Below are 26,821 nucleotides of genomic sequence, written 5' to 3'. Positions count from 1 at the left end.
ATCAAACACAACTACACATGCACGAACAACAAAAGACAATTTAGATAACTGAGACCACCTAAAAATTAAATGCTTATGCTCATCAGAAGACTTTACCAAAAGAGTAAAAACAGAACCCACAGATTGAGAAAAAAATCTTTGGCAACGGCATTATCTAAGAAGGGTCTAATCTCTAAAACATATAGAAAACTTCAACAACTGAACAATAAAAAGACAAACAATCCAATCAAAAAATGGCCAAAGGACTTGAACAGACTCTTCACCAAAGAAGACATTCAGGTGGCTAACAAACACATGAAAAGATGCTATCATTAGCCGTCAGAGAGATGCAAATTAGAATTACAGTGAGATTCCATCTCACCCCTGCAAAAATGGCACTGATCAAAAAAACAGAAAAAAAAAGTTGGTGAGATTATGGGGATATTGGAATTCTTACACACTTATACACTTATAAAATGGTACAACTGCTATGGAAAACGGTATGGTACTTCCTCTATACGTTCTAGAGATCTAAGAGCAGTGACATGAATAGACATATGCACATCTATGTTCATTGCAGAAACCCTGGTGGTATAGTGGTTAAGAGTTTGGCTACTAATCAAAAGGTCGGTAGTTCAAATCCATCAGGCACTTCCTGGATACCCTAGGAAGCAGTTCTACTCTGTCCTACAGGGTTGCTGTGAGTCAGAATCAACTCGATGGCAAAGGGTTTATGTTCATTGCAGCATTGTTCATAATAGCAAAAACATGGAAATAACGTAAATACCCATCAATGGATGAATGAATAAACAAATTGTGATACATATATACAATGGAATACTATGCAACTATAAAGAATAATGAATTAGATAGGGACCGTAGGGGCAGCAAATTTATGTTAATGGGGGAGAAATAACTCAGAAAAGGAGGGTAACAATGGTTGCACCACCAGAAGAATGTAATCAATGTCACTAAAGGGTATGTGTAGAAACTGTCGAGTTGGTGTATGTTTTGCTGTGTACATTCTCAACAACAACAACAAAATAAATAAAATTAAAAAAGAATAACGATCAGACTGCATTAACAGTCTGCATTATATAACATCATATAAAAGATAAATCTGGAGGACATATGCTGAGTAAAATGTCAATTACAAAAGGACAAATATTGTATGGTCTCATTTTTATAAAAAGTCAAGAATAGGTATACACACAGAAAGCAACCTTCTTTGATGGTTACCAAGAATGGGAGGGGGAGGGAGGGGGAATCGCTTTCTAGATAATAGCAGACACTTGCTATTTTTGGTGAGGAGAAGGGCAATACTCAATATGGGTGATGTCTGTACAACTTGTCCAAGGTAAATGAAGACACTAAGAAGTACTCAAGAATAAGGAACAATTTCAGTAAATGCTATAACATGTAATTTTGCAACAACTTTTAATAGTAACAACCAAAAAAAAATACATGTGTGGTTACATAGGTAGATATGTATGCATGTATGTGTATAGGAAGGCACATGTGACTATATGGGTGTGCACGTATAGGTGTATCTGTAGCATATGTACACACACGTTTACGTGCACTGCGTATATACCTACCCCTCACTTATCTACCACCTCATTATCAGACATTTTGCACTTATGACAATAGTAAAAAGTATACTATCTGACTATCTTGCATAGTAACAAACCGAGGTGCTAGGCGAGAGTAACGTTGGCTGTGATGGTTAAAGTTATGTGCCCACTTGGCTGGGCCATGATTCTCAGTGGCTTGGCAGTTACATAATGATGTAGTCATCCACCATTTTGTGATCCGATGTGGTCATCCTGCATTTTTACATAACACCAAGTTTTGCATAACAACCTAGCCTTTGAAACCTAACTATGTCAATAAGTGAAGAGTGGATGAACGTTCATATATGTAATAAACCACATAGGGGAACAATTATGGATACTTTCTAGACATAACCAAACACCTCATGGAATTGGTTTACTGGGTTTGAAGGCTTGGGACCACAGTCTCATGGGACAACTCAGTCAATTGGCACAACATAATCCATAAAGAAAATGTTCTATAGTCTAGTTTGGTGAGTAGCATCTGGTGTCTTAAAAGCTTCCAGTAGGCCATCTAAGATACAACTATTGGTCTCTACTCCTCTGGAACAAAAGAGAAATTAGAAAATCAAAGACTCAAAGAGGAAACTAGTCCATAGGACTAATAGCCCACATGAATCACAGCCTCACCTAGTCAGAGACCATAAGAACTAGGTGGTGCCCAGCTACCACTACCAGCCATTCTGACCAGGGACACAATAGAAGGTTCTGGATAGAAAGGGGGAAAAATGTAGAACAAAACTCAAATTCCTAAAAAAGTCCAGACTTACAGGACCACTAGAGACTAGGGGAACCTCCAAGACTATTGCCTTAAGATAAACTTTGAACTTGGAGCTGAATCTACTCCTGCTGGTTAGCTTTCATCCAAATAATAGATTGGCTTATAAAATAAACAATATCACCTGTGAATACTGTGCTCCCTTAAATAATCAACTATGAGACCAAATGGAGAATGCAGAGAAGTTAGATTAATGAAAACAGAACAAACAGAATGGAAATAATGAGAATGTTGACACATTATGAAAAATGCAACCAATGTCATGGAACGCTTTGTATAAAAATTGTTAAATGGGAACCTAATTTGCTATGTTAACTCTCACCTGAGGCCGAATAAAAAAATTTTTTTTTAATTCAGTGGGCAAATATCATCCACCAGGCACTGTGCATGCTACTAGGGACACAAAAGAGGAACACAGACAGGATTTCTGCTTTCAGGGAGCTTCATCTCACTTGAAAGGCCTCAAATCAGACTTGGGGTGATCACTCGGGGAAGCGAGTTACAGGCTGAGGAGGAGATGCTGCTGGCTACGTGGCTCTGAGAGGTCACAAGATTGTGAATTTAGCCATTCCTCAAATTTGGGAAATCAGTCAAGCTTGTCATTCAAATGAAGTCAAGTACAAGTGGCCGTTTAAATGACCCCTTCAGGAACTTTTGATGAATGGAGAAAACAAAGCCACACTGAGACAGACAATCTTTTAGGGCTTCCCCCTATGTGCCACCCTCCCAGCTATAGGATTCAAAGTTGGGTTGCAGCAAAATTATAAATGACTACTTGTCTCAGATCTTCAGGATCACTCCAGGTCAGCAGAATCCAAGAGCGATATATCTTTGGTGCCATCATCTACCCACACGCCTACCTCTTTCTGTTGCATTTTGGGTTCTCCTTTTTTTTTTCAAGGCTGTTTTTGATGTACATTTTAATTGTATTTCACCTGGCCATAAGTATTATAGGGGCAGCACAAAGCATGGCTTATTTGCCCATGTCATGTTGTTATTAGCTACCTGTCTTAGCCTGGGTTCTCTAGAAAGCAAAACCAGTGAAGCATGTGTATATAGAGAGAGAAAGACAGAAGAGAGAGATTTATATCAAGGAAATGGCTCACATGGTTGTAGAGGCTGGAAAGTCCCAAGTCCACGGGCCAAGCATCAGGCTGTAGGCTTCTCCTGACTCCCATAGCTGCAGGAGCTGATGAACCCAAGATTGACAGGCCAGACAGCAGGCTGCTGGCTCAGGGGCTGCAGAGGTTGACAAATCTAAGATCAGCAGGTAAGATGGCACGCTGCTGTCTCAAATGCCAAGAAACAGAAGTCAGATGATGAAAAGCCGAATGCAGGACCCAGAGCAGAGAAAAACCAGCCAGCTTTGCCAGAAAGCCCATATATTTTGGTTGCAGGCCACATCCCCAAGGAAACTCCCTTTAAACCGATTGGCAGCTCATAGCAGATCTCATCACGGAGGTGATTATATTATATCAAACTCATTATGGAGGTGATTGCATCATTACGTAATTGCTAAACTGCATCATAACTGCCAAACCACTGAGAATCTGGGTCCAGCAAAGTTGGCACAGAACCTTAACCATCACACCATTGAGTCAGCCCCCAACTCATTGTGAGCCCACGCACAACAGAACAATACTGCCTGGTCTAACACCATCCTCATGATCAGCTGCTGCAAAGAGTTCCATTGGATGATTTTCAAGAGTAGATCACCAGGCCTTTTTTCCTCGCCATCTTAGACTTGAAGCTCCCCTAAACCTGTTCAACATCATAGCAACACACAAGCCTCCACTGACAGCAGAGCGGTGGTTATGCTCGAGGTGCATTGACTGGGATTCGAACCTGGATCCCCCACATAAAAAAAAAAAATTCCATCACTGAACTCCCATTGCCCCCCTCAAGTATTATAAAGCTACTAAAATCAAAAGAGTGTGGTCTTTGTGTAAATATATACAAATAGATCAATGGAATTTTATAGAGAATACAGCAATAAACCCACACATTACACAGACAACTAATTTTGACAAACATGTAAAGGCAATGCAGTGGAAAAAGAATAGCCTTTCAACAACGGATGCTAAAACAATTAGATTTCCATAAACAAAAAAAATATGGGTCCATACCTTGTATCATACACAAAAATTAACTCAAAATGGATTATAAATCTAAGCTTAAAGCCTAAAACTCTAAAATTTACAGAAGAAAATATAAGAGAAAATCTTCATGACCTTGTTACACAAAGATTTCTTAGATGTGCCCCAAAAGGATGATCCATAAAAGAACACATGGTAAATTAAACTTCATTAAAATTAAACTGCACTTCAAAAGATGCTACAAAGAGAACGAAAATATATGGCACAGACTAGAAGAAAATCTTCGCAAATCATATGTCTGATAAACTACTTGCATCCAGAATATATGAAGAACTCTCAAAACTCAACAAGAAGAAAACAATGAGCAAAAGATATGAACAGACACCAACAAAGAAGATAAAGAGGTGGCAAATCAGCACATGAAAATATGCTCAATATCATGAGTCACTGGGGAAATGCAAATGAAAACCACAATGAAATGCCACTATACGTCTATTAATAAGGCTAAAATTAAAAAGTCAGACCATACCTAAGTTTTGGCAAGATGTGAAGCGGTTAGACCCTCATACACTGCCGGTGGGAATGTAAGATAGTGCAAACATTTTGGAAAACAATTTGTCCATTTCTTAAAAAGTTAAATATATACCTACCATGTGAGTCAGACATTCTTCTCCTGGGTATTTACCCAGGAAAAATGAGAGCATATGTCCATACAAGGACTTGTAAGCAAATGTTTATAGTAGCTTTATTTGTAATAGGCTAAAAAAATTAAAACAACTACATTCTATCAGTAGGTGAATGGATAAACAAATTGTGGTACATCCATACAATGGAATACTACTTGGAAACAAAAATGAATAAACATTCAACAAGATGGATGGATATCAAAACAATTACGCCAAGTAAAAGAAGTCAGACCAAAAAAGTTCATACCGTTTGGCTCAATTTATATAAAAGTCTAGAAAATGCAAACCAATATACAGTGGGGAAGGGGGCAAAGAGGGAGGAAGAGTGTCTTAGTCATCCAGTGCTTCTATAACAGAAAAGCCACAAGTGGATGGCTTTAACAAAGAGAAATTTATTTTCTCACAGTCTTAGTAAGTCTAGTAGGAAGTCCAAAATCAGAGTGTCAGCTCCCCTGGAAGGCTTTTTCTTCCTGTCAGCTCTGGAAGGAGGTCCTTCTCATCAGTCTTCCCCTGGACTAGGATCTTCTCCACTAGGAACCCCAGATCCAAAGGACACACTCTGCTCCCGGTGCTTCTTTCTTGGTGGTATGAGGTCCCCCTCTCTGCTCTCTTCTCTTTCGTTTTGATCTCTTGAGAGATAAAAGGTGGTGCAGGCCACACCCCGGGGAAACTCCCTTTATGTTGGATCAGGGATGTGACCTGGGTAAGGGTGGTATTACAGTCCCACCCTAATCCTCTCAACATAAAATTACAGTCACAAAATGGAGGACAACTACAGAATACTGGGAATCATGGCCTAAACAAATTGACACATATTTTGGGGGGACACAATTCAATCCATGACAGAGCTATTACAGAGGAACACAAGGATACTTTTGGGAGTGATGGATATGTTCTTTGGAGTCAATGGCAGTGCAAACAGTTAACTCACGTGGCTGCTAACCAAAAATTTGGAGGTTCAAGTCCGCCCAGAGGCACTTAGGTCTGCTGCTCTGCTTCTAAAAAATCAGCCCCTGAAAACCCTGTGGTCAGCCTGTAACTTTCCCATTAAACAGAGTTCCTATTGTAGTTCACACTTGTAACCAGTTGGGAACACACAGCTTCTGAATCCCACTGTACCTCGTTTGCCTTTAACTTCACTGATGCAACCATTAAACAGACACAGGTAATCCTCAGGAATGTCGGCGTACCAAACAAGAAGCTCAACAAACTGGTGCAAACCCAGCACATGAGGCAGCCACATCGAGAGGTGACTGCACACGTTTTCCTGCTGCTCTGAGACATGATGCTGAATTACTCTTCCCTGTGTATACAATTTCCACTTAACCATGGATACTTGCTAGGCAATCCCACTTTGTTGATATTCTCATTTGTGACCCATCCCATGCTAGGGATGACAGGACATATGTTATAAACTGAATTGTATCCTCCAAAAATATGTGTTTTACGTCCTAACCCTTATACATATGGTTATAATCCCATTTGGGAATGGGTTTTCTTTGTTATGTTGAGACATTTAGTGTAGGATGTGTCTTAAGTAAATCTCTTTTGAGATATAAAAGAGATTAAACAAGCAAGCCAGCAAGCAAACATGGGGAAACAGACACCATACCACTTGAAGATCACCAGGGAACCAAGGAATAGAAGCTGAAAAGACACAAGGAACTTCCCCCAGAGCTGACAGAGGGAGAGAGCCTTCCCCTAGAGCTGGTGCCCTGAATTCGAACTTCTATCTCCTAAACTGCAAGAGAAAACAAATTTCTGTTTGTTAAAACCACCACTTGTAGTATTTCTGTCACAGCAGCGCTAGAAAACTAAGACAACGTATTAACTACCGCTCCTGCTTTCTCACTCTCAGTATCCACCAGCAAACACTAAAAACAACAACAAAAAAACCTACAGAGCACAGTTCTACTCTGACATACATGGCGTTGCCATGAGTCGGAGTTGAAGCTTCAAGAACTGGTTTGGTTTGGCTATTGGATATGCTAGTTATCTTGATTGTGGTGATGTTTTCACAGATGTACATGTAAGTAAAAACTTATTGGATTATACACCTTAAATATGTCAGTTTACTGTATGTCAATTATACCTCAATAAAGTTGTTTATAAAAGAAAAGATGCCTGATATATGAAAAAGTGCAGGTGAAGGAGAGAAACAAGAGCAATGAGAGAAAGAAGAGGCAAGATAGGGGAGGCCTGAGTCCCAGGCTCCCTTCTCAGAGAAGTGCTCCAAAACACTTTATTGCCCAGAACTAAACTTTGATCTCCAGAGTTCAGGCAGATAAAAATGGCCTGAAAAAAATGCTGAGGACAGACTGATATGCAATTGCCTTGAATAAAATCCAAAGGGTTAGAGTTGCTCTATTCAGAAAAGCATGATTTAAAAAATTGAGCGATTTACTTAGAAAGGAAGACACACACACACACACACACACACACACACGCACATACACCAGAGCTTAAAAACACTGTCAGTAGGTTTTATGACAAGATGTGAATTTAAAACCAACCAAATGTTTGGCTGGAAGCAACCCATCTGAGTCTCTAATACTGGTAATGTGTCAGACGGTGGCGGCTGGAGGAGTTCCATGAGGAACGTAGGAATGTGAGCTGAGAAACCAAAGGGGCCTTAGTGAGCTGAAGGGGGCAGACCATGGGTGGTGGGCTCAATAAAAATTTGCTGAATAAATAAATGTTTATGTTTCTAATGCCTGACACTGACTTCTAGGAACTTTGCTAGGGGCATCTTCTACCTCACCCAAAAATAAAGCCCATCTCCATTTTCTTCGCCAGCTGGATGAATGCACTTGGGCGATTCCCTCTGAGGCCATTTCCGATGCTATGAAGGATGTCTTTCAGGTTAACTCTACAGTGGTTGCTGGGCAATGGAGATTTTGAATTCTGGAGGAAAAGGTGTTATATAAAAGGGGACACTTTCTCATGAATTTTCTCCAATGTTATCTCATTTGCTTTTACATTGAACTTCTGTGTGTTTGAACTTGCCCATGAACTCTTAGTCACTCAAAACACAAATGCACTTTGTTAAGAAAGTTTGCACCCATGAGATCCACAGGGCAGAGGCATCTGATTTTTTTCTTTTTTTTGTTTTTGAGATACACTCTCTCCTTCTGTCAGTTTTTAGCTCAGCTTAGCTGTGCCTACACTGTCATTGGAAATGCTATCACTGGGAATCTCGTCTTGCTCATTCTTTTAAGCTGCTGTCTTTCAAGAAGGATTTCAAGGGAAATACACTCTGAACAGCATCAGCCATGGTAGAATGTCTTTTGATTACACGTTTGATCAGTAGGAACTCCATTACTCTCCTTGCCTTCTTCATCCCAGTAACTACATTCTCTTGCCGATAACATCTACACAGAAAGCTGACAGGGCTGTAATGAGACACACCTTTCAGGGGAGTAGGCAGAACACCTCTGATTGCTCCCAAATTCATTGAAAGAAGCAGAGGACAGGAGATAAGGGGAGACAGAAACCACCCTGACCCTCTCTGAGCACCAGACTGGGACCTCTCTGGGAACAGGGGAAGGCTGGACAAACAGTGCAAAGTTGGACCCAGAAGCACAATCTTTGTTATTGTCACTTCTAAGCCTGCTTTCCCAACTGCCTCCTTTGCCATGAGACCAGAAGAACTCGATGGCGCCTGGCTACCATAATCTACCATAACGTTTAGATTAAAGATTCTAACCAAAAGGCGGAAATGCAGAAAAGATTTTCAAAATCTCATGGAATCCAGACTTTCTGGAGCCATTGAGGCCAGATGCCCCCACCCCCTGAAACTATTACCCTGAGGAAATCTTTAAACCTTGAATCAAAACTATCCCCTGAAGTCAGCTGTCTTAGTTATTTAGCGCTGCTATATTTTTTTTATAACAGAAATACCACAAGCGGATGGCTGTAACAAACAGAAGTTTATTCTCTCACAGTTTGGGAGGCTAGAAGTTTGAATTCAGGGGACAAGCTCTAGGGAAAAGCTTTCTTTCTGTTGGCTCTGGGGAAGGTCCTTGTCTGCTTTTAACATCTGTGGGCCTGGTGTTCCTTGGAGATTTACATGTGTCTTGGCCTCAATCCTCCCCTAAGTCCAGGAGGTTCTTGGCACAGGGACCCAGGGTCCAAAGGATGTGCTCCCCTTCCAGCTCTTCTTTCTTAGTAGTAGTCAGGTCCCTCCCTCTCTGCTCACTTGTCTCTTATCTCTTGTAAGATAAAAGGTGATGCAGGCCACACACCAGGGAAACTCCTTATGCATTGGATCTGGGCTGTGACCTGACTAAGGGTGTTGCATCCCACCCTAATCCTCATTAAGATGACCTTATCCTGCCTCTCAAGGAACATCATTGCTGATGTGAGATGGATCATGGTAGAAAGTAGAGAATACCGGAAAGATGTTTACCTGCGTTTTATTCAAAATGTAACGGCAGAGTTGGGAGGAAAATTAAAGTTGGTGAACATGGGTTGTCAGGATGGAGAGAGGAGCTGAGACTATCATAGACACCTGAGTGCAGTGAAATCAACAGGGATAGTCAAGGGATATTTGAATCCAGTTAACACTTATATTGCTGCCCTGAGCCACTTACCTTCCAGTTTCAGCTTGGTCCTGTCTTGAAGACAATGCCGTTATCTGATAAGCACAAACAAGGACTGGATTGCCAAACCCCAGCACATTCAAATGGCGGAACATCACTAGAAGCCCCGTCCAGGAAGCCTAGGGAGAATCTTAGGATATACCTCCTGATATAAGTGCTGCTGAAGTTCTGGGACTCTTGTCTCATTAAGATAAAAATGTTGGTAAGTATATAGTGGTAGGGCAGCAAGGTCCAACTGTTGTTGTTAGGTGCCATCCAGCCTCCGTCCAGCCGGTTCTGACTCACAGCGACCCTATGTACTACAGAACAAAACACTGGTCCTTTGCCATGCACATAATCATTGTTAAGCTTAAGCCCATTGTTGTAGCCACTGTGTCAAACCATCTCATTGAGGGTCTTCCTCTTTTTCACTGACCTGTGCTCTAGCATGATGTCCTTCTCCGGGCCTGATCCCTCCTGATAACATGTCCAAAGTATGTGAGATGCAGTTTCGCCATCCTTGCTTCTGAGGAGCATCCTGGTTGTACTTCTCCCAAGACGGATTTGTTCAATCGACTATGGGCCCACATATAATTGTTCTGTGTAGACCTCACAACCACCAGATGAGGTAGGTGTCATTATACTCATTTCGTAGACATGAAGACTAAAGCTAAGAGAGGTTAAGTAACTCTCCCAAGGTCACCCAGCTAGTGAGTGGTTACTCCACTACCCTTTGAATGATAAGTGGGAAAGCACTTTGATACTTGCTGACTGCCTTGGAAATAGAAAATATTATTAATATTCAAAACTTGCTAATGGCCAGAGGAGTCAATAATGAAAATGGCTGCCTCAAAAAGTAGTGTGTTTACCCATCCTCACTAAGAGATGAAATAGAGAAGCCTAACGCTATCTGGAAGCCCTGGTGGCATAGTGGTTAAGAGCTACGTACAGCTGCTAACCAAAAGATCAGTAGTTCAAATCCACCAGGCACTCCTTGGAAACTGTATGGGGCCATTCTACTCTGTCCTACAGGGTCGCTATGAGTCAGAATTGACTCGATGGCAATGGGTTTGTTTGTTTGTTTATTTGTTTGTTTTAACACTAATCTGTTCTCTGACTTCTCCCCTTTCAGCTCCACAATTCCACACACAGATTTGTTGACAAAGATTCTATCAGTGGCAAGCTGAAGACATTTCTTCCTTGTCTACCACTGTTCTAGAAACATCAACCATCTGCAAAGCTCAGCTTACGGAACAGTAGACAAGGGAAGAACGGCCAATTGCTAGAGCATCTGAGGTACATGATGGAGACTGAGGTAAGGTGCTGGTTCTCTATTCTTCTTTAAACAGAATCTTTCACCTGAGACCAAGGAGGTACAGAAAGGCACTGGTTTGCCCAAGTAGCTCCCAGTGTTCCTCTGGCCCCAGGGCTCCTGTGGGACTTTTCTTCGTGTACGAAGTTCAGTCAAAAACAAGGAAAACAAAACCAGTTGGAGAACCTTTCCAAGGTACTTAGCCATGGAATGGCCCCAAAAATTAAGTATTGGTCTGGAAAGGGGAGACCCTGGCGGCATAGTGGTTAAAAACTACGGCTGCTAACCAAAATGTTGGCAGTCGAATCCACCAGGCCCCTCTTGGAAATCCTATGGGGCAGTTCTACCCTGTCCTATATAGCCAATATGAGTCAGAATCGACTCAATAGCAATGGGTTTTGGGGGGGAGGAGGATCTGGAGAGACCTTGAAAATTCTGACTGTGGTAGTATTCCAAGAGGCCAGGAAGATCCAGACCTCTGGACCTGAAAGGGACGTGCCAAAAATCCCATATAAGGAACACAAGTTTTGGGTTTAGGGTTCTTCCTGTTTGTTACAAGGACAACCACAAATTTACTCCACATTTGTGGAATAAGGCAGTAAGCACTAGATGAAAGCATAGAGATGAATAAGAAACAGTCCCTGCCTTGGAGGAACCATAATAATTTTGAAAGAGAAAAGTTAGGAAACCTACATAGCTCATCTTCCTAACTCCATGTCCAATAAATTGTTCCAACTTATAGGCTTACCAGATATTCATTCAGCTTGTTGTTAGTTGACATCAAGTCGATTCTAAATTATGGTGACTCCGTGTATGCAGAGTAGAACTGTTCCATACGGTTTCAAGGCTGTGACCTTTCGGAAGCAAATCCCAGGCCTTTCTTCCAAGGTGCCTCTGGGTGGGTTCGAACCACCAACATTTCAACTAGTATTTGAGTGCTTAACCATTTGTGCCATGGAAGGACCTATCCATTCATGTAGGTCCTCTCAAAATTTTCACACCGTGAACCACTTTTTTTTTTTTTAATTGTGTTTTAGGTGAAAGTTTACAGCTCAAGTTAGTTTCTCATACAAAAATTTATACACACATTGTTATGTGACCCTAGTTGCTATCCTTATAATGTGACTGTACATTCCTCCTTGCCACCCTAGATATCCCATGTCCATTCAACCAGCTCCTTGTCCCATTCTGCCTTCTCATCTCCAGACAGGAGCTGCCCATTTAGTCTCGTGTATCTACTTGAACTAAGAAGCACACTCTTCACGAGCATCATTTTATGTTTTATACTCCAGTCAATCCTTTGACTGAAGAGCTGGCTTCAGGAATGGTTTTAATTCTGGATCAACAGAGAGTTCAGGGGCCATGTCTTCTGGGGTTGTAAACCACTTCTTAAAGAGCAAAGACCACATACCCTACCAAAAGAGATGTAGAAGAGGAAATTATTAGGAATACTAGGATAAATTCACTTACAGCCCCAGTAAATGCTTTCTTCCTTTTATTTAACGTCTCAAATAAATTCTTCATTTACTATATTCTCAAAACACGTATGACAAGAGGCCCACCCCAAGATCACCCAATGGGTTGGAGAACATCCACTTCCATTTATTCTTCAAGCTAAGATTTCACTTCCTCCAATAAGCCTTTCTTGATTCCCTGCCCTCTCTAACAGAATAAATTTCTTCCTACCCTATACCTTGAGTATATTATGCTGTACCACAGTTTGTGTGTGTGTGTGTGTGTGTGTGTGTGTGTGTGTGTGTTTGTATCTGGCACCCCTGTTGGAACTGCACTCACTTCCCAAAGGCAGGGGCTGAGTCTTTGTCCTTGCCAAGTCCCCAGGACTCATCACACTGCCTGGCACATATCAATGCTTAGTAAGGGTCTGTTGAATTAAATAAGCATGACTTTAGAAGAGAATTTCCACTTGCATCAGCTCACAGGTTTTCAGGGCCCTGAGATAAACCATTTGAAAGTCTTAACCCAGACCTCAGGATCAGTGAATTTACCTTGCAAAGTCCAGCCTCCCAGAGAATTGTGGACAGGGTTAACTGCCTTGCTGATCTACCAGCCAAGATGACAGCCAGCTTTCACCTCTCTGATGTCACCTACCTGTGGGAAATTAAATCCCCCACTAAAGGCATGGAGAAATCAACTGAGTCATTCTTGACCAGCATGTGATTTCCAGTTACCTAAACTTCTCCTACCAATGTATGACCCATTATCTGGAGGTTTGTCTTGGGGGAGCTTAATAGATTGGCTATCAACCAGATAAGTCATCTAATTAACCCTCCTGCTTGGCCTCCTCCTCCAGGGGTCTGATTCATGCCCTGTGACACCTGCCAGCAGAGCCCCTGACCTGGTTCCCAGGGCAGCCTAGGAGAGCAAGGCAGAGAGGCAGGGCAGAGGCCCAGCCCCAAGGCCAGAGGGGAGGGAGGCTGCCCTGGAAGACAGACGTCAGCACCGCTCTGGGCACACACACCACTGTTTACCTGGGAGCCTCACATGCCATGTTGCAAGAGTTCCTTAGCAAACAGGTTGCAGCCTACAGATTACTCAGCAGCAGCAAGGGGAAGCCTGAGGGAAGCAACAGCCTGCAAAAGGAAAAGGCCAACGCCCAGGTTGGACCTTTTCCCAGGGGAACTCGCCCAGGGCCAATTCCTATGCCAGACGCCAAAAGCCCTGGACTTATGAATGTGTGCAAGGAGGCAGCTCTCTGGGGCCTCCCTCCAGTGCTTGCTGGGAAAGCTGCAGAAGTTTCTGGAACCAGCTCTCCCTCCTTTCTACACCCTCCATTTTTTTGAATTTTCCAGTGTGACCTAGGGACCTCCGCTAGGAGGAGGGCTCAGGCTGAGCCAGTACAGACAAGAACTGGGTGTGTGTCCCAAAGAAGGCTTGACAAAGAGGAGATCATGGTAGATTCTGCAACAACCTGCCACCCGCTCTCCCCTTCAGCTGCTGCCTTCCCCCATCCACTCAATCTTCCTCAACACTCCCAGTGAACTCTCCAGAAGGCTCAGCTGAACCTCTCACTCACCTTCATGGACTGTTTGCATGAATCCCAACTCCTTAGCAAGAATGACACTGTCCTGCCTGACCTTAGTATCTCCAGACTTACCTCCAAGCTACCTGATGGCACTAAGGACTTGGTAAGCAGCAGAGACCCTGGCATCCCCATTAGCAGCTCCCACATTCTTTGGTGAGCACTGTTGACCTTTCCCCAGCTTTATATAGAGGGCTAAGCAAACACAGTTTCAAGCTCCCCTCCATCCCAACCTCCCCTCTATTGCCTCCCTCCCTGTTACTGTGGTTAGCTACCATCTAGTGGGCCCCCAATTTATGGCGACTGAGTGGGCTCATGGCAACCACATATTGGACTATTGTGATCCGTAGGGTTTTCAATGGCTGATTTTTTAAAGTAGATCTCTAGGCCTTTCTTCCTAGTCCATCTTAGTCTGCAAGCTCCTTTGAAACCTGTTCAGCATCACAGCAACACACAAGCCTCCACTGACACGTGAGTAGTGGCTGTGCTTGAGGTGCACGGGCCAGGAATCAAACTTGAGTCTCCAGCATGCAAAGCTGAACTTCTGAACCACCGCTGCCTTCTCCCCAGCCCCTCCTATGGAGGCTATTTAAAGACACCAAACCACAGCCTCATCACATTTTACACGCCGACTTGCAAATTTTCCAAATATACCATGCTATTTTTTTAATCCAAAAAAATAACAATCTTTCTGAAGCCAGGCACTGGCAACATCATTGAGGAACCACAATCAGGCCCAGAGTTTGCAGATTCCCCAGTGGGAAGATGATACTGAGCTAATAACTATGCCTTTGCAAGGACTGCTCCCTTTGCCAGGTACCTGTTAAATACGCTCACTTATCTCCCACTGCCTCTTACCCTCTTTGCTCTTCAGGGTCTCAGGCTTGCCCCAGGCCATACATGCTGCAAGAATCTCTGAGTAAGGTGCTCTGGAAGCCTCCTTTCCTACTCCTAGGGGCAGACCCTGGAGTCCGGTGAGGTGAGAAACGCCTTTCCTTTCCCTCACAGTTCCCTGGGTATGCAGATGTGGTAATGGAGCTCGAGGGCACAGCTGGGCTGGAGGCACCTGCCTAGGGCTTGCTCAGGACCCGGTGAGAGGCCTCTTCTGGATCTCTGAGTCACCGCACAGGATTGGCCATGGGGCAGAGAGCTGCAACCATGATATTATCATGCCTCAGCAAATTCACACCCCTCCAATCATTTCCTGGCAGTCTATGGGGCAATTTGAAGGACGAGAACTATACAGATGAACCCGTGTCTGCACTGCAGCCATGTCAGTAAATTTGGTCTCGGCCCTCCAGGGCTTGAAATACTTCAAGGATCCTGTAGCCTATTTCCCTGGGGCTTCCCGGGGCTTGTGGGGCCTTTTTGGATGTGGCTCCTGAATTTCTGGTTCCACTCACAAGTTTGCAATTTGGGCACCAGCCCTACTAAAAACTGCCGTGGGTGCCCATATGTGCCACGCCCTCTCAAGCCTCCATGCCTTTGCTTACGCTGGTCTTTCTGCCTGGAATTCCTTTCCTCCATCCATTAGTGAATATGGCACACTTACCTTTCAAGCCTCAGCTGAAAAGCCACCGCCTCTAGGAAGTATTTCCTGACACCACCTCACAGCCTTCCACTGGATGTCTCTGCCTGTAGCATTTGCTTGTTTGTTTTCTTTTTCTAAATTTTATTTATTTTGTTGTTGTTGAGAATATACACAACAAAACAGACACCAATTCAACAGTTTCCACATGTACAATTTAGTGACATTGATTGCGTTCTCTGAGTTGTGCAACCATTCTCCCCCTTCTTTTCTGTGTCATTCTTCATTATTTACGTAAAGTCACTGCCCTCTAAGGTCCCTATTTAATCTTCTGAGTTGCCTTTGTCAATTTGATCCAATATAGATAGTTCTTAAAAGAGCCTAATGCTCAAGGCAGACCTTCCTCCTAGTTAAGGTAAACCATCACTTGGTTTTAAGAAGACTTCAGGGAATATTTTTGGTTGAAAAATTATCTCAGGGCAATAGTTTCAAGTGTTCATCTACCCCTCATGGCTCCAGAAAGCCTGGAGTCCGTGAGAATTTGCAATTCTTTTCTGCATCTTCCCCCTTTTGATCAGGATTCTTCTATGGACTCTTTGATCAAAATGTTCAGTAGCAATAGCCAGGCAGCATCCAGTTCTCCCGGTCTCATGGCAAATGAGGCAGTTGTTCATGGAGACAGTTAGCCACAAATTCCACATCCTCCTCCTATGCCTGACTTCTCCTATTCCTGACAACCTAAATGCCCATCAACAGATGAATGGATAAGCAAAGGCTGTACATACATGCAATGGCATACAACTCAGCCAGTAGGAGAAATGAAGTCTTGATACATGTTGCAATATGGATAGAACTTGAAGGCATTATGCTGAGTGAAATAAGCCTATCACAAACAGACAAATATTACATAACCTCACTTACATAAAAAAGACAAGAAAAGGCAAATGTACAGAAAACCAAAGTTTATTAGTGCTTACCAGTGGTGGGAGGGAGAGGGGGAAGGGGGATTGACAGTGATGGAAAAATTGCATTAATTAAGAGGGAGTAGGTTTGTACAGCTGATTATTGTAACTGATGTCAGTAAGTTGTACACATGTAAAAAGTTGAATTGGCAAAAGTGTGATAGATGGATTTACAACAATACACACACACACACACACAAAAAGAGTAGCTGCTGAGGCCGTTTATTACAACCAAATATGGGATTTGGTTCCTAGTTTGGAGGCTTAGGGTCATGGTTTCATGGAACATCCCAGTTCATTGGCCTAATGACATGTATATCGCTTCCATTCTATCTCCTAGTTTGTTGCATAGTGCCTGAGATCTTAAAAGCTTGCAAGTAACCATCCAAGACTGTTCGTCTATCTGTAGCATTTTAGTACATATTTGTAAATGTTCACAGAGTTTTCTCCCCCACTGGGCCATGAGCTCCTTGACAGATGGGCCCTTACTCACTGTGGCTCAAAAAGCCAGAGAGAGATCCATCAAACCAAACCAAACCCCATTGCTGTCAAATTGATTCTGACTCAGAGCAACTCAATAGGACAAAGTAGAACTGCCCCATAGGGTTTCCAAGGAGCTGCATGCAGGTGGATTCAAACTGCCTACCTTTTGGTTAGCAGCCATAGCTCTTAACTACTGCACCAGTCAACTACAAATCAGATCATGTTATTCCCTTGCTCAAAAGCCTCCCATGGCTCCCACTTCACTCAGAATAAAAGGTTCTTAACCTGCCCTAGGAGGCCCTACCCAATCTCTACACCACACCTGCCAGCATTAGCTCTCTGGCCCTATCTTCTATCACTTGCCTCCTCATTTGCCTTTCTCCAGGTACACCAGGCTTCTACTGTTATTTAAACAGACCAAGGACATTCCCACCTCAGGGCCTTTCCACCCTCTGTGCCTGGTCGCTGGAACTTCCTCTCCCTCTCCACTACGTGGCTACCTCCCTCGCCTCCTTCAAGTCTTTGTTGGAATGCTGCCATCTCCCCAATAAGACCTTCCCGACCAGCCCTCTTAAAATCAAAGCCCACACCTTACACACACAGGCATTTCTAATGCCCCTTTCCTACCCATATGTCTCCACAGACTTTACTACCATCAAACATACTATGTGTTTTATTGGTTTATTTTGTTTATTGTCCATCTCCCCCCCAACACACTCACTGGAGTGTAAGCTTCAAGAGGGTAGGTATTTTTGTCTGTGTTGAATAGTACCTGACACATAGTTCTGTTGCTTTTTCTACCAGTTACCATCAAGTCGAGTCCAACTCATGACGACATCGTGTGTCAGAGTAGAGCTGTGCTCCATAGGATTATCATGGCTGTAACCTTTCAGAAGCGGGTTGCCACACCATTCTTCCAATGTGCCCCTGGGTAGACTCGAAGCTCCAATGTTTCAGTTAGTAACCAAGCACTTAACCATTTGCCCCATCCAGGGACACCTGACCCATAGTAGGGATTCAATGTTTTTTGTATGAATGATATCCCTAGCATCTAGCATATTTCCTGGCACATGGTAGGCACTCAGTGAATAATTGTTGAATGAATGAATGATGAGAAAGAAAAAGTGAAGAGGGAGAAGAGGAGAAAAAGAAGAAAGAGGGTAAGGCAAGGAACAAAGAAGGAAGAAGAAAGGAAAAGGGAAAGAAGGGAGACTGGGAGGAAGGGAAGAAAGGAGGGAAACAGAGACAGAGACACAGAGACATGGAGAGAAAGCACACCTAACTGTCCTCAGTTTTGTGCGTTATGGGCTCCCATAGTAGAATTTTGTGACTTGAACTGTCTTGGATTCCCTTAGAAATTTCTCTGCCTCAGCTTCTTTTTGCCAACACAGACCTGACCAAGAAGAGAACATGAATATTTTACAAGGTTGCTTGGTCATCAGTTTGTGACTCATCCTTGGCAGATTCCACACCACAGGCTGCCTACATCTACCATCTGCACACGCCCTGCTCATTTCAAGCTTTGGTCAAGAGCCCTGTCATGGGTTGAATTATGTCTCCAAAAAAAAGGTGTGTATCAACTTGGTTAGGCCATGATTCCCAGTATTGTGTGGTTGTCCTCCATTTTGTGATTATAATTTTATGTTGAGAGGATTAGGGTGGGATTATAACACCACCCTTACTCAGGTCACCACCCTGATCCAATGTAAAGGAAGTTTCCCTGGGGTGTGGCCTGCACCACCTTTTATCTCTCAAGAGATAAAAAGGAAAGGGAAGCAAGCAGAGTGTTGGGGACCTCATATCACCAAGAAAGAAGTGTCAGGAGCAGAGTGTGTGCTTTGGACCTGAGATTCCTGAGCTGAGATGCTCCCAGACCAAGGGAAGACTGATGCATCACAAGGACCTTCCTCCAAAGCCAACAGAGAGAAAGAATTCCCCTGGAGCCAGTGCCCTGAATTCGGACTTCTAGCCTACTGGACTGTGAGAGAATAAACTTCTCTTTGTTAAAGCCAACCACTTGTGGTATTTCTGTTATAGCAGCACTAGATGACTAAGACAAGCCCTTCCCTCAATCTTTTGCAGATATCTTTGTTTAAAAAGAGCATGTCTTCAGCATTATGGAAGTTATGCATGCAACACAGAGGACAGAATAACCCAGCATTAAACCTTGTTTGATCTTGGCTTTTCTCTGTCCCTATGTATAATTTCCAAACCCACACCCTGGTGGCGTAATGGTTAAGTACTATGGCTGCTAACCAAGAGGTCGGCAGTTCGAATCCACCAGGCACTCCTTGGAAACTCTGTGGGGCAGTTCTACTCTGTCCTATAGGGTCGCTGTGAGTCGGAATCAACTTGACGGCAGTGGGTTTTATATAGAATTGATTTTTACAACATCGGCACTACACTGATCATATGTATAATTTCTCATACCTGGATTCCTGCTACTCCTGAGTACGTTCTTGGGAAGTAGCCAGGGAGGCGCCTTGGGACAGTGAAAGGTGCAGGCTTGGGAAGTAGGAACACCTCAGAGCAGTACTGGGTCTGATACTTGGCGGCTGGAACTCGGAAACCAAACCCGTTGCCATCGAGTCGATTCTGAGTAGAACTGCCCCATAGGGTTTCCAAGGAGTGCCTAGTGGATTTGAACTGCTGAGGTTTTGGTTAGCAGCCATAGCTCTTAACCACTATGCCACCAGGGTTTCCTGGTGGCTGGAAGACCCCAGTTAAGTCACTTATCTGAAGTGACCATTCCTCATGCTTTGCCAGGGACTGTTGACTTTATACCGGCTATCCTAGTACAACTAATAAGAGTAGGCCTTTTCAGGCTCAGACCTACCCCAGTTTAAGCAATAAGTTATACGTTCTCATAACACTTCACCTATGAGCTTTGGTGTCCTCATCTATAAACTAGGGATAACAGTAACAGTCTCCAAAGAACTGTTAGGGAAATTGTAGTAGTTATCTGGTGTCCCTATAGAAGCCCTGGGGGTACAGTGATTAAGCATTCGGCTACTGACCAAAAGGTCAGTCGTTCAAACCCACCAGCCGCTTCACAGGAGAAAGATGTGGCAGGCTGCTTCCATAAAGATTAGAGCCTTGGAAACCCTCTGGGGTAGTTCTACACCATCCTATAAGGTCTCTATGAGTTGGGATCGACTCAACAGCAATGGGTTTGGTTTTTGTTTTTGTTTTCATGTGGAGTCCCTGGGTTGTGCAAGCAGTTAACGTACTTGGCTACCATCTGAAAGGCTTGCAGTTTGAGGATTGCCAAGGATCTCCAAGGCTTGCCGGTAGACACCAGCAACTAGGAGAGAGGCCCACAGAAAGAGTCAACCTGGCTGAGATCCTGAGTTGGACTTTTAGCCTCCTGAACCGCTAGCTGAAAGGTTGGAGGTTTGAGTCCATCCAGAGGCATCTCGGAAGAAATCTGTGGCAATCTGCTTCCAAAAAAATCAGCCGTTGAAAACCCCATGGAGTGCAGCTCTACTCTGACACACATGGAGTCTCCATGAGCCAGAATCAACTTGACGGCAAACGGTTTATTAATTATCTATTGCTGTGTAACAAATTACCCCCAAATTTAGCAGCTTAAAACAACAGGCATTTTTTCTCTCATATGCTTTCGAAAGATCACAAATCCAGGACATAGCGTAGCTGGGCAGTCCTGGCTCAGGGTCCCTCATGACATTACAGTCACATTGTCATCCTGGACTACAGTCATCTAAAGGCTTGATAGGACTGGAGGATCTGTTTCCAAGCTCAGTCACTTGGCTATTAGCTGTAGGCCTCAGCTTCTTACTACGTGGGCTTTACCTTAGGACTACTCAACATGGTAGCCAGCTTCCCACAGAGTAAAAAAGAGCAACCAAGATGGAAGCTGCAGTATTTTCTACAACTTAATCTCAGAAGTGATAAATCACCATTTCTGCCACATAGACCCACCCAGGTACAAAGTGAAAGGAGGCTACACAAGATGTGAACACCTGGAGGTGAGGATCATTAGCCACTATCTTTTTTTTTTTTTTTGGAGGCTGGCTACTAGAGGAATTAACATAAATGCTGTCAAGTCCCTCACACATAGTAGACATGCAGTAAACATTACTATTCAGAGCAGGATTAGGCACATAAATCTTTCGCAATCAATAACAGGCATCACTGGTAACTTCTCCACAACTAAGAATTTAAATACTGTGTTTTTTTACAAACAGATTCAATTCAGTTCAGCAAACGTTTATCATATAACTACTGCTTGGTAAGTATTATGTCCTTTAAGTCAAGCACATTCACAAATTACTCCAAACTTACAGTAGATCCCTAAACTCATTACCTAGATAGCCAAAAGTTGACTGTTTTTAGATCAAGACTTTTCTTTAAATTCTTAAGCTTCTACAATTTTAGTATGTCATTTGAATTTCACTGTCAGAAGCATTTGGTACGTCTTCCTAAAAAGTAAGGTTAACAGATTTTTTGGGAATCGAAGTACAAATAGGTCCATTTGCATACTTTTGCATAGAAGATGAAATGAAATTAATTATGAATCCATCCAGCAATATGGTAGACACAGCCATTGATACTTAAAAAGTAAGAATTTTGATTGAGCGTACAGAATCCACTCAAAATGTGACCCAAACATACTACATCTGTTCTCGGTACCTTGGTTCAATCATTATCTGGATTATTGCCATAGCTTTCTAGCTATTCTTCTTACTTTTTCCCTTGTCCCCTGCCTTAGTTACCTAGTTGCTGCAGAAATACCACAAGTAGGGGGCTTCAAAAAACAGAGATTTATTTTCTTACAACGCTGGAAGCTAAAAATCCAGATCAGGATCTCAGCCAGGTTGACTCTTTCTGTGGGCCTCTCTCCTACTTTCTGGTGTCTGCCAGGGAGCCTTGGAGATCCTTGGCAATCCTTGGTGTTCCTTAGTATTCCTGGGCATCTGTCTTCCTCTTCCCCTGTGTCTATTCTGTTCTTGTTATAACTTGGAAGTGATTAGGTTTAGGATCCACCCAGCTCTGTTATGGCCTCATAACATAACAAAAGAAAAACCCCATTTCCAAATAGGATCATATCCACAGGTAGAGGAGACAGTGTTTTAATACATATTTGGGGGGTCACAATTCAACCCGTAACATCCCTGATATATTCTCAAGGCACCATTCAGAGTGACTGATTTATATACATCAGCTCTCCTCATACCTTTGCTTAGAACGCTCCAATGGTGTCAGAGGCAGTGGTGCCCTGGCCACATCCCCTCAGCATTCACCTGTGAATAGCAAAGGCAACTTACCTGCAACTGTCTGCATCAAAGCTTTTATTCTGGCTGAGGGAGCACACATAGCCATGTGGAAGGTGAGCTGAGCCTGTCAGCTGGTTAAAGCCCCTGGGCACAGCCCTCAACCTCTGAGGGCTGGGGAGATGCTGGGTCACACCAGGGTCCTCAGCCTTTGGCTGAGATAGCACAGAGGCATTCTTCACACTGTCTCCAGAGTTCCCCAGACTGACTCAACTCCAGTTACCCATAGTGGTAACCAACTTGATAACATAGCTTTTATTGATCTCTTTCGCTTTCCAGTCTCACTTCCTACTCCCCTTCTGCTGTTTCCTGAAATCACTTCGCAAATTAACTACTTGCACTCAGATCCTCGTCTCGGTATTTGCTTCTGGGGGAGCCTACACCAAGACAAGTGGCTTCTCCCTTGCGAGTAAAAGCCAAAGTTTGTGCCAGGACCCACCAGGCCCTACAACTCTGTTCCCATAGCATTCCCACATGTTGGCTTCTTGACTGTTCCTGAACATTCCAAGCATACCTTCAATGAGGGCCTTTGCTCCTGCTATCTCTTCTTCTTTGATGCCTTCTTTACATGTTTATATGCTATATGTTTATGGTCACTGTCTAAGTTAGCTAGTGCTGCTGTAACACAAATACCACAAGTGGGTGACTCTAAACAACAGAAATTTATTTTCTCATAGTTCTGGGGGTTAAAAGTCCACATCAGGGTCTCAGCCATGTCAATTCCTTCCTTGTCAGTAGCCCCACGCATTTCTTGGTCCTCAGTGATCCTCACAGGGCATCTGTCTTCCCCAGTATGTGCCCTGCCTCTGTCTCTACGCTGTTCTTTAATATAACTCAGATTAGGTTTAGAATCCGCCCCACACTGGTATGACCTCAAGTAATTAATTACATTACATTAGATTCTATTATGGAAAGGTGATTGCATTACAGTAGATTAGATTACATCCACAGGTATGGGGGTTAGGATTCCAACACATATTTTAGGGAGACACAGTTCAATTTATAACAGTCACCACCACTACCGGCCCCACCAAGAAGAATATGAACTCATGGGGGGACGTGACTTTATTTTGTTCACTGCTACACCTCTATAGTGCTGAGTATACAGTAGATGCTTAACTTATTGAATTAATGATGGCATGAAAGAAACCTGATTGAATCCAGGGAAAATACTTGCTAAATAACTGCCAGGCTCCCACCGATTATTATTGAAGTCCCTACAAGGAACCTTTCACTTCGTCATAAATGTTCTAATTCTTTCACTTGTATGATGAGGACTAGAGACAGTGAACGTGTTGCCTGATAAATATCACACAGCTCACCAGTGAGCGGAGCCCATAGCTGGGCCGTGGAGAATCAGTCAGACTAGATGTAATGTCAGGCGTACCCCTTATAAGCTTTGTGATTTGTAAAAAAAAAAAAAAAAACTCGGCAAATTTCTCAATCTTTCTGAGTAGCTGTTTTCTCATCAGTAAAATAGGACAGTAACACCTATTTCCCCCAAATTCTACCCATTACGTAAAATAACGAGTAAAGACCTTGGAACATAGCAAATAGTTCATAGATGGATCAGTTCCTGGAGAAGGACATCATGCTTGGTAAAGTAGATGGTCAGTAAAAAAGAGGAAGACCCTCAACGAGATAGACTGACACAGTGGCTGCAACAATGGGCTCAAGCATAACAACAGTTGAGGAAATGCTGCAGGACGGGTCAGTGTTTCCTTCTGTTGTACGTAGGGTCGCTATGAGTTGGAACCAACTGAACAGCAACTAACAACAGCTGAATCTAAGAAAGCACTAACTTCAAGGTGCTCAGAAGAGACAGGAATATGCTTCTAATAATCATAGTAATACTTTATTGAGACTAACAATGTCACAGGCACTGGGCTGGGAGATTTCACATACATTACTTTGTTTAATCCTTACAACACCCTATGCAGTTGGAATTACTATTAGCCCATTCTACAGCTGAGGAGAATGAAGCTCAGAGAGGTTTTCTTGACTTGCCCAAGGCTTCGAAGATGAATTCCCATCAGTCTGACTGAGTCTGGGCTCAGCACCACTAAGATCCCCTTTAAGCGTAAAGGGGAGTGGCTGCTGTGTCTTGGGAGATCATTTTAATTTCAAAGACGTGTGTCTAAAGAGGGCACAGTCTGCCTCACAGCAGGGACCAGGCTAAAGGCATTCCTGAAGTCTGATCATAGCTGTCCCTTTGAAATCTCTGTGGAAAGACACTTTTTAAGCTGCTTTAACCTATGTTTCACGGTCTTACAAATCTAAAATATAGAATCCAATTCGCTGTAATTTAAGCCCATTTTCACCCTAGGTGGGAAACTTCCCTTCAAAGGTATAGTCTTTTCTTGTGTTCTCTCTCTTTCTCTCATTGTCTTTGTGTCTGTCTGTCTGTCTCTCTCTCACCTCTCTCTCACACACACATACACACAACACAAGGCCCTCACCTTCATTCCCAGAGTCCTGTTGTTAGCTGCCATTGAGTCAGCCTCCTCCCTATTCATGGTGACCCCGAGCACAATGCAACAAAAGGTTGCCCAGTCCTGTGCCATCTTCGTGATCAGTTGCAGACAGGACCATTGTGATCCATAGAGTTTCCATTGGCTGATTTTCAGAAGTAGATAACCAGGCCTTTCTTCCTGGTCTGTCTTAGTCTAGAAGCTCTGCTGAAACCTGGTCAGCATCATAGCAACATACAAGCCTCCACTGACAGACGGGTGGTGGCTGCATATGAGGCGCATTGGCTGGGAATCAAACCCAGGTCTCTAGCATGGAAGGTGAGAATTCTACCACTGACCCACCACTGCCCCCCTGAGTCCTCTAGCCCAGTGCTTTTCAAAGTGCAGGCCAAGGACCTCAGCCTCAGCATCATAGGAAGATGGTTAGAAAAGCAGAATCTTGGGGCCCACCCCAGGCTGGCTGAATCAGAATATCTGGGGACGGGCCCAGCAATCTGCATTTCAATATTTGCAGTGATTTTTATACATGCTAAACTCAGACAACCACCACTTTAGCCTCCAAAAAACAATCCATCCATTCTCCCCACCCCCTGCTCCAAATTGAGCTTAAGAATAAATCACAGCTCTTCTTGGCCTTTAAATGTCAGGGATCCTGAGCTCAGAGAACAAGGACCTTGGCTGAAAATGCCACAGAGGCCTTGGCCCTGGGACAGTCAGAGCCCCAGCCTCAGCCTCAGCCAGGGCTTGTTTTCAACCCACTCAAAATCCCAGCTTCTCAGAAAGGCGCCTCCCTTTCACTTAGAAATACAATAAAACGCACGTTTGGAAGAAGGGGGAAAAAAAAAAACAGCCCTCCTAGGGAAGCAGCGGCCTCCAAATGGAGGAGCTGGCTTTGGGGAGGGGCGAAGGGGCTGGAGGAAGGAGCTCTGGGGGCTTTGCCAAGCCAGGCCATAAACACCCCCACCCCACCCCCCCGTGCTGAGCCCCGCAGATGGCCCCATTTGGTGCTGCTCACCCACTTCAGTCATATAAAGAGCGATAAAGGAAGACAAGGGCGGAATAACCTCTAAATAAAAGATGAGGTAATTTTGAAGGCACATTAGGGTTTTATGTGTGTTATGGCTTGTAGTTTTTTCTTCAGACCCAGGGAGGGCAGGCCACTCGCCTGCGCGGGGCTGTCGCTCTCCTAAAGAGACCAGGCTCAAAATGCAAATAGTCCAGGACTGGTTCTGCAGCCAGAGTGGTTTGGGGAAGGCATGGAAGAGGGAGAGGGGCATTTTTTTGTGCCCCCCCTACCCACACACCACCCCCCACCCCCCGCCCCACCAGCCTGGTTTTATCGCACCGGGCATTGCCACCACAAGAATAAAATGAAACATGGAGAGCTCTGCCCCTGATCTGGAGCTTGGTTTCCAGAAGGGAAAGGTTGACAGGAACCTCAATGGGACAATCAGACAGCCTGGCAGTCTAGAGGCTCTGCTGCAGGGCAGAGGAAGGGTGCTTTGCAATTCAAAGAGCGTCGCCTTTGCAGAAGCCAAGTGTCTACATGCCACAGCGCCTGGAGGAAGACAATGGAGAAGCCCCTTTTCAAAGAGGCCAAGAGGACTCAGGTGGGGAAGGGCAGGAGGACAAGGCAGAAGAGACCCAGCACAGTTTCCAGTATGTAATTTCCTTGTTAGGTAGCTCAAGGCAGCAGGAAAATCTAGCTCAGCCTGGGGATGACAGCCCTGGAACTAACCACCAAACAAACCACTTTGCTACGTCTGTTTCTTATGGGTGAAGCAGGGATAGGGCAGAGACATTCATTCATCATTCCAGCGAAAGCATCATGGTGGTGGTCGTCATCAAGGCGGCCCACATTCTCTGAGCCCTTTCCATGTCCCGCACTCTGAGCTGGGGGCTTTACTTGAACTATCTCCAGCTACTCTAGAGGGTAGAAACTTTACTAGTCCCACTTTTTGTTGTTAGTTGCCATCGAGTTCGCTTCAACTAATGACAA

This window comes from Elephas maximus, chromosome 15 (assembly GCF_024166365.1).
Source record: "Elephas maximus indicus isolate mEleMax1 chromosome 15, mEleMax1 primary haplotype, whole genome shotgun sequence".
Lineage (NCBI taxonomy): Eukaryota > Metazoa > Chordata > Mammalia > Proboscidea > Elephantidae > Elephas > Elephas maximus.
The sequence above is the reverse complement of the archived record's forward strand: the minus strand, read 5'-3'. Positions refer to the sequence as shown.